Consider the following 10,053-nt stretch of genomic DNA (forward strand, 5'->3'; position numbering starts at 1 on the left):
GGACCTGAATCTACATTTTTGAGATACAATAGTTTATATTTACTTGAAGTTTACTTTAATTTGTATGGTGTCTGTGAAGAAAATAGATGATAAATACAAGACATAAATCAGACATTTCTTCCAAAATAAGTGATGGCTTAGTTTTTTCTTCTTGTATAGAACAATTTGCTAAAGAAAATCCAGGGTGTGCTTTTGCTAAGGGTCTTTTACCTTCCAGCCCTGCCTTTCTTACATGCTATTCCTGTGAGAAAGTCTGAAACTGAGACAGGCTAATGACTAAATAATGACAATAATTAGTCTCTAAGCATTGTGCTTAACTTTGGATTCTTTCTGCTTCTGTACAGCAGCAGCTCTTCACCGGAAATGATAAAGTATTTTCTGAGGAATTCACTACAAAGTTAACATTAATCCATTAATAATTCCTCCCAATGTGTTTCTTTAAGGTTTAAGGGTCCTACAATTACTGTAGATATCTCATTTTTGTATGTTTCTGTTATGATATACTTATGAAAAGCTTAGACATTAATGATAAAAACTGATTGAATAATAATAATAATAATAATAATAATAATAATAATAATAATAATAAGGGGGTGCACAGTGGCGCAGTGGGATAGACTGGGTCCTGCTTTCCGGTTGGTCTGGGGTCCAAGTCCCACTTGAGGTGCCTTGCGACGGACTGGCGTCCCGTTGGGAGGGTGTGTCCCCTCCCCCTCCAGCCTTATGCCCTGTGTTGCCGGGTTAGGCTCTGGCTCCCTACGACCCCGTGTGGGACAAGCGGTTTCAGACAATGTGTGTGTGTGTGTGTGTGTGTGTGTGTAATAATAATAATGATAATAACAATAATATAATATCGGGCCGTATTATTATCAATAGAATTTTTGGGAGGGTTCAATAATTTTGCCAAATACAATGTATTGTGTGTTCCATCTATGTTCTGTCCATAATGCCAATTTACTCAATTTTTTCTTTTTATTTATTTGTTTATTTATTTACTCAATTTACTGTATTGAAAAAAGTAATGGCAAATAAACATAAAACATGAAAATATTAATAAATCATTAATCCAAACCCTGCTTGAGTTTAACATCTTATTAGTGTTAATGTAAACTCACATCAGTGGGTTTCTGAATACCCTGGGTGTACGCTAAATCTACTCGACTCGATTCATTTAAAAAATACACAAAGAGAGGGATGAGCACAACCAATTTTGTCTCTGTGTCTTGCATTGGGGTGTGTTCCATGCCTGTATTTTTCAACTGGCTTAATCTGAGTATTGCCTTGGAAAGATGCTCTCTCTCCCCCCAGCCCTGTGTGGCTCTGTCCTCTTGGCTGTAGAATCAACTCATCTGTAGCCAAGTTTCCAAGTCATTGAAGTGACAACAGTGATTTTGCCCTTGTGAAAGAAAGAAAGAAAGAAAGAAAGAAAGAAAGAAAGAAAGAAAAATCAAAAATTGAATGGATCTACTCCAAATCCATCCTGATTGGATAAATGTGGAAACGGTTCTGTAAAGGAAAGATGCCAGTAACAGAAGTGTCACTTGACTGTTTCATTGACACTCATACTGTGTATATGGAAGAGACCTCAAAAACAGAAAACACTGGTCACTCTTTGTGTTCGGTTGCTGAGACTGTAGTCAGTGCTTTAAATTCATTGGACTGTGTCAGCCTTATGCCAGCTTGACTTTCTCACGTAAACCACACTCGTACAAGTGACCGCTGCGTGTCTGAATGTGACTGAATGTGGAGTGCACGTGGTGAAAAATCATTTTATGGGAAGAGTAAGGACAACACAAGCTTGGACGTGTTACACATGCATTTACACTGCAGTGTGGTGGAATTAGCAGGGTGCAAACACAGGGTAGATTCCTACCACAGATGACAGCAAGGGCTAACTAAACAGATGGCCAGTCCTGATGGAAAAACTGTTTTCCTCCTCAGAATGCCAAGCTAGTACAACTGTTGGGAAGAGTGTATGCTCTCTCAGTTTTATTCATGGCATGCATTTCCTGCTTCATAGCACTTATCCAGATTATAACCTAAATGGATTTATTTTAATTTCCCTCCAAAAAAAGAATACAGCTCTTTGTATTAAAATATTATTTTGTAGAAACATCACAGCAATGCAAAGGTCTTTGTGTACAGTTATAGTTACATTTATTCATTTAGCAGACACTTTTCTCCACAACAACAAAGAACTCAGAGAAAACAAATATGCATTTCATCAAGAGACAGAAAGATATAGATGCAGATACACAATTCTCAAAGTGCAGTCAATCAACTCAGCACTACCATTTTAGCAACTGCACGTAGACTTTGTGGAGACTTTCAGTTTCAATGACCGTTTCTCAAGAACAGAGTTACATTGAACCGGGGGCTATCTCAGAAGCATTAAGCGCAAGACCGAGACGGGATACACCCTGAATGGGACACCAGTCCATCACAGGATAACCACACACACAACAGGCAACTCAGTATCACCAAACCACCTGAACTGCATGTCTTTGGACTTTGGACAATGCTTGCTGTACCACCCTATACCTGGTAGAGAGTCCAATTTTTATTTTATTTTATTAAGAGAAATTGTTCTACAGGTTTATAGAATGGACAGATGATCAGGGCAGAAGGTAATGGTAATACCTGACAATGGTAATACCTTCCATAAAGTTCCATTTTTAGACATATCCTTACATTCATGTATACATTGCAGAATTAACCGTAAATAAGCGTGAGTAATAATGCCCATAGCAAGGTTCAGAGTTTTTAGTTGTATTTTTAGTTCTCAGATGTTTGCCTGATGTCTAGCAGCTGACAGCCAGTCCAGTCTCTGGGGAATGATGCTGCTAACTTCAAATTCCACTTGTGATGCTTCTGATGTTTCTGTCATAGTGACAGGACTGTCTTTCATTTCAACTAGGCCAAGGTTATTGAATGAGACTGATACATATTTCTGCAACAAAGGCAGTGGAACCCCAGCAGCTTGAATGAAATCTGAATGTAAGAATTGCCTTTTTGTGTCAATTACATGCAGCTAGTTTCGTTTTATGTACATGTAATGACATGAATCCCCATTTATTCTGGGTTTTGTAAAAGGCATACTTAATTTTGTCGTCCAGTGGGTTCAGTACTGAATATAAGGATGAGGATGATTACGATACACACCAGCTGAGTTAAAATACCACTGGTGTAACATGGAAGGTACCGCACTTTTCTCTTTGGTACAGTACTAAACATTCAGTGCTTTTTAGGTGTTGCTGGTGTGTTGGTTATCTTTGTTTTCCCAAACTAAAGAACCTTTAGATTTAATATTGTAATTTGTTGAACATTACTTGTCATTAATGGTTTTAAACTTGTAGTAGGTGGCAAATTAAACTTTGCCAGCTTCTTGCTTGCAAACTTATGTTTTGCTGATTAAAAAAGACAGTTTAGACCTCAGAAACAAGTTGAAAGTTTTGAAAAAAAAAAGACACAGTTAGTAAAAATTATATCACTAAGACAAAACATGAATAGTGTCATATCTGCTCTTGCACTCAATATATTATTAGTTGAGTGAATGACTGTGAACAAACACCATATTGTTACAATAATTGACATGCACCAGGTATTTTGTGCAAGTTAAAGAATCCGACAAGAAACTTGACAACAGTTCACATACATTACAGTAGCTTTTCATGCAGTCATTTATGAAAAAAAGTTATTGTTATTTCCAGCATTTTTAAATACAATTCCATTTAATTTTTCAAAGTCATGCTCAATTAATCTGTCCCTTTTACCAGTGTAAGCACAGATGCTGAACACCAATTAAAAAGATGCGCCCCGTATAGGTTATTCGTGGCAAACCACGGGAATGGCTTTCATCAAGAAGGGGAAGTCATTCGGCTTCACACAGTAGGCGAGTTCCAACCCCGGGTGGTTTCGATAAAATATTCATCTGGCAAAGCCTTTTAAGATTTCTAAAAGTTAAGTATCAATTTAAGACCCTTTAGATCTACTTTCCGAACCTTCCAAAGCCTCGTCTGGCTGAATTCAAAAAGGCTGCAGTGGAGGAAGCTGGAGCACAACAACCAAAAGTGGAGGAGGAAGGCTTTCATTTGCAATGTTAGAAAATGGCAGAGGAGCAATATGTGATTTCTGTATGGCATTTATATGAATATCGTATATAAGCATATAAATAATTAAATAAATTCACATGGAGGTAAATAAGGCCACTCACTTGCAGCAAAATGGATTTGGAAGGAACATATGGATGAGCTGGACCCCCAAGAGGATAATTTGCATGTGTGCTACCACTGGCTTTTGGCTTACATGTGCTAAGCCCTAATGCTGACGAAAACGCCATATTCCTAGTTACAGTGGACATGTTACTGTGGACATGCACGGATGAAGACATGAACTTCATTAAATTCACATTCTGATCAGGTTAAAACCATAATTTTTTCTAATTAAAAAATGACTGAATACATGTCAAGCACACAAGTAGAGGTCAAGTTAGAATCATTAAATTCTATATCTATTTCTGTGAGAAATGTTGTTTTTCTTTTCTTTCTTACAGTCTCTCAAGAAACTTGGAAAACTGGATTAAATGTGGGCAGAGTCTCATTTTCCATGGATGTTAGCTGCCTATCTTTAATAACTTGTTGAACTTGGTGTTTATGACCTCATCTTTATTTGTGTATCTTGGTATGATAAAATTAATCATCTGAAGTTTAAAATCATGAGCCAGGCTAGTAATAAAAACTGTGTAATATCAAAAAAGCTTACCATCCAGTAACAGTGACCTGTAAAAAGAGCTGAAATCCAGACAACCATGCAGGGACCCACTTCTTGGCAGCAACACCAGAAAATGCCATAATACTTGGTCATTCAGTAGCATTTTCATATGTATACTTTCATCAAATATACTAATTTACCATAGACCCATTGTTCTTTTCATTAGACAAAGGTGTCCTATGCATGCATATTCTCATCTGCTGTGATTTCTGATGTAATGATACTGTTGCTGTCCTCAGATGAGCATGAGCATTTACTGCAGAGTTAATACAGTGTAATATACTTAATCTGAGATGTTTTATTCTAAAATAAAATAAATTAACATAAGGGATGTAGACATTTCACTTTTTGTTTGACAACTTAATCACTCAAATAGATCAAACTTTAATCGAGTTGAGTGAAGAAATAAACGTTTAACTAATTTCAGTTATGAATGACAGCGGAAGGCAATTATTTTGTCATTTTTGCAAAAAAAATGCACATGTTGCCTACTAACAAGTCATGTCCTTGTATGCACATTGTCTCAGCTACAAGGAGGTGGCAAATCAAAAGCACTCCATCCAGGAAGCACTCTCATCCTCTTCAACAACAGCTGTGCAATGAATCATTGGGGGTGACGGTATAGTCTTGAAACTGAAATGACTTAAAAGGCATATGTCTTTTTTTTTTTTTTTGGAGAAGGGTGTGCCAAGATCTGAAATCTGCCACCAACATGCCTCAAAGAAAAAAACTACTTATGTGCTATCATCATCCTCATTTTGGTGCAAAAACAATCTACCTGGTACTGGTGGAATAAATGGAAGACAGAGAGAAAAAAGGGGACCCTTCTTATGGGAGACCGAATTGTTAATGAAGAGTTCAAATGACTCTGAAGAAAGCAGGTTTCGCTGATGCTGGAAAATGTAAGTACTGAAACAACAGGCATGCACCAACATTTTTGCCTAAACATTTTAAAACTTTGAGCTGAGTTTTTTAACACACATGCCATCATTAGTCATAAAATAACATAGCCAGTCTTTTTCCACTATATATCATTTCTCTTTTTTTAATAATTCGAGATGATTATAAATACAGGCAGGTACAACAGCAAATACATAAAACAAACAATTAAAAGGTACCAAAAACTTAGATCTTTGGATTAATTTCATATGCAATTTTTGTATAGACTTGTTTACAATCACTTCATTTATTTGAGACAGTGGTTCTTGCTGCTTGCTTATTTTTATTCATTGCATATGCATTGATGCTTATTCACCAAATCTTACTGCGTGTATCAGCTTCTCTAAAAAACTACTTAAAATATGTGGATTGCATGAAAATCATCGAACTTTCAGTGCACATCCCAAGAACATCACCTGAGAACAAACGTTAAATAGGATGAAGACTTTAACTACCTTACATTATTGTCCCTTAGAAGTGTGAAATAATTTCTACATTATGTAATTAATACAGCGGGGGGTGCGGTGGCGCAGTGGGTTGGACCGCAGTCCTGCTCTCCGGTGGGTCTGGGGTTCGAGTCCCGCTTGGGGTGCCTTGTGATGGACTGGCGTCCCGTCCTGGGTGTGTCCCCTCCCCCTCCGGCCTTACGCCCTGTGTTACCGGGTAGGCTCCGGTTCCCCGTGACCCCGTATGGGACAAGCGGTTCTGATAATGTGTGTGTGTGTGTGTGTAATTAATACATTATGTTTACAAGAATATTTACAATTATTCATTTAGCAAGTTGTTTTTTTATTTTTAAAAAAATACTAACAATGTGTTGTCTGTCCGTCCATCCATCCATCCATAGTGTGACCAGCTGTATAAATGGGTAAGTAATTGTAGGGATCTTAACTCTGTAAGTTGCCTTGGAAAAAAGCGTTAGATAAATGTGTCAACTAAATCAATAAATGCTGTGGAGAGTTGTTAAGTGGTTCTCAGCAACCATGATGATACAAGAATACAGTATATTTTACAGTTGGCTACCATGCTGTGGTGGCACAGACTAAAGGAGATGTGAATAGTTTGATCAGATGCTTGTTAAATAATTCTGAAATAAGCTCTCCGTGTGATGGGCTTCCTGTCCAGGGTGTCCTCCACCTCATCCTTGAAACCAGTGCTTCTGGAATAGGCTCTGGACCTCTGTGACCCTGACCAGGACAAGTGATTTGTGAAAATGGGTAGATGTATGCATAAGGTCCTAAATATGTGGTACAGTCAATAAGTTGAAAGACACCCATGCGCCATTTTTACAACCTACATTGTATGTAGCTTAAGATTGTGAGTCGGTTTTGAAAAAGCATCAGCTAAATAAATCATCCATTAAAAAAATCTATTCGTAAATATCCCAAAGATTTTTAAAACACTTGACCATGGCATAACTAAAAACTGGGCTGTAGAACATTTTAAATGTGAACATAGGCTGGAGAAGAAGAAAGAGAAACAGAAAGAGCGAGACAGCGGAAGGGAAGAAATTTACAGCTCGGAGTCAACGGACAGCCTGTTGGAGGCCCCATAGACTAGGGGGATGGCTTGTGTGTTCAGCACAGTGCCTGGCCAGCAGCCTAGTTTTGGCCCCAGCATATGGCCATCGCCAAGGGCGAGATCCACAACGCTGGCAGGATGGGCCTTCACATTGCCTGTGTCATCTGCTACACAGCACCCATGGGGTTGGAGGAAGTCAACAACACATACACACTCAGTGGTTCTGCTCAGGCTCATGTGTTACAGGGATAATTGCACGATCTGGCTGTACATGGTCTGCACTCTCTCACTGAGCACTCCTTTCTACCCTACTAACCCCTCACATAAACCGTGGTGTACAGATACTCTGTGGGAGCAGCGAAGTGGGATGGCCACACACAGACATTGGGAGAGCAGGAGCAAAAGGGTCATGCCTTTCAGGGCCTTGTTCTCACAGAGAGGCTTGGGCCCAGATGTAGAGGCTGATGCTTCCATGGGAAACCTTACAGCCTAGGCGCAGGCCTCTTAAGTGACTCATTTGACCAAAGGAATGTGTGGCTGTTTGCTTTTTTACCATATATAAGCAAATATCAGTGGGAGATCATCAAGATTGAGGGAGGTTTCAGCATCAAACCAGAAAGTTTAACTTAATTCTCCACAACACTGCAAAGGGTAAAAGAAAGCATTATACACTAACAACCCAGGATTTTCTTTAACTGTGCTTTTTTGGTGGAAACTTTACGTCACATTTTTGGAAAGGAACAGAAAATGTGGTAAGAAAATTTGAGAAAATCTGCTTCACATTCCAACTTATTATTCAAACTTTGATCCCAAACATTCTCTTGAAAAAATGCTTTCAGTATTAAACAGCAATATTCTCAAAATGATGATCATCCACACACACACACACACACACACACACACACACACACACACACACACACACACACACTGGCTGAATCCGCTTGTCCCGAGTGGGGTGGCGGTGACTCGGAGCCTAACCTGGCATCACAGGGCACAAGGCTGGAGGGGGAGGGGACACACCCAGGATGGCATGCCAGTCCGTCGCAAGGCACTCCAAGCGGGACTGGAACCCACTGACCCGCCAGAGAGCGGGACCTGGCCAAACCCGCTGTGCCACCGCACCCCCCTCCGACAATATTCCAAAAAAAAAAAAAGCAAACTGTTTTACCTAATGTCATTGTTAAGTTAAAATATTCACTGTAGTATTTACAGTCAAGCATGTTGAATAGCAACTATAGTTAGAGCTTAGAAATAAAGAGATTTTTATTGTGTGCTTCGGTCCTTTCAGCATCCTTTCTTCATAGGAGGTGATGACCTTTGTGACATGCCACTGCTTCTTTCTCAAAGCAGCCTGCTTCCTGTGAGACTTTTCTAAACTTATTAGTGTTTGACTGCAGTGACCTTTTCCGTGCCTGGGGTACAGGCATGCTCTTGTAATATGTCACTCTGCAAATGGTGTCAAACAATTAACTGTGAGAAGAGTCACAGTCAATGATTCATAGGTGACACTTCCTGCTGTTACTGCACTTCTTTCCGCTTTTCCTGGAAAACCTCCTCCACTGATAAGACCTTCAGAATGGCTCTAAATCTTAGAGCCTTCCTTTCTGACCCTCAAGATATAGTTGTTCAAAGTCCTACTATTCTCCAATTCTCTCAGCTGAACTGAAGTTGAGCACATACAGTATCTGTGAGATTTACATTGAGAATATCCATCCATCCATCCATCCATCCAAGGAAAGAAGTGTAGTGGTTAAAGCTGCTGCCTTTAGAATCAAAGATTACTGGTTTGAATCTAACCTCCAGGATTAGAATCCTTAAGCAAAACAATTACCCTACATTACTCCAGTGAAATTACCAAGCTCTAAAATATTGTAGGTAGTTTAACATTGCAAGTTCCTTTTGAGAAACATGTTAGAGAAATGTAAGTGTGACAAATGCCCTGGATGTTTAAACTTTACATAATAAATGCTGTTTACCAGAACTAATCACCCAAAAATGGGAACATGAGTCTTTTGAGGGAAAATTAAGCACAAAAGGCCAAAATCAAAACATTTACAAAAATGTCAATAAACCCCAACTGAACTAAAGGTCTCAATACTGAACAACTATGGTGAGCTTCTCTGCTTGATGTCCCCACTCCCCCAAACACACAAGTTCTACATTCTCACTTCAAACTCACAGCCCAACTGTCCTATCTCTTACCTTCATTGTCACAGTTGGCTTGGAAAAGGCAATAGAAAGCTGTCAGTCATGGTCAGCTCAGTCCATTGGCAAGGATCCACCACCAACCAGCTCACAAAATGTGTGTGTGTGTGTGTGTGTGTGTGTGTGTGAATGACCTGTGCCAGAGCAGGGTCTTCTCCATGGTGTACCCAATAGGTTTCTTGGGATTCTCTCTGCATGTCCATGACCCTGTCAGGACAAGAGATATGTGAGCATGATTTAAGAGAAATGAATTTCTTAGCTGAAAGAGGGCTTCTAACCTCAACTTTTCCACAGAAGTGAATGACAGAGGCGTTAAAAGGGAACTGCTGTAGAAAAAAGCAAAGTAGTCGAATTGATGCTTTCATGCTTAACAGACTGTGACTGTTTCATTTCAAAGCATACGGAGATAGAGACTGCTATACTCATAGAAAGGAAGCAAACTACTGCTGCCATTACTATTTAGAAAGGCCAGAGCAATTTAGTCAGAAAAGAACAGGACAGGACAACATTTTCTAGCAAAAGGTTGAATTTGGACTCTTCACATGGTTTTTGGAAATCATAGCTCCACTGACTGAAGCCTGTTATAATCTACTCGTTTACTAGGGTGACAATGAG

This window comes from Scleropages formosus, chromosome 16 (genome assembly GCF_900964775.1).
Source record: "Scleropages formosus chromosome 16, fSclFor1.1, whole genome shotgun sequence".
NCBI lineage: Eukaryota > Metazoa > Chordata > Actinopteri > Osteoglossiformes > Osteoglossidae > Scleropages > Scleropages formosus.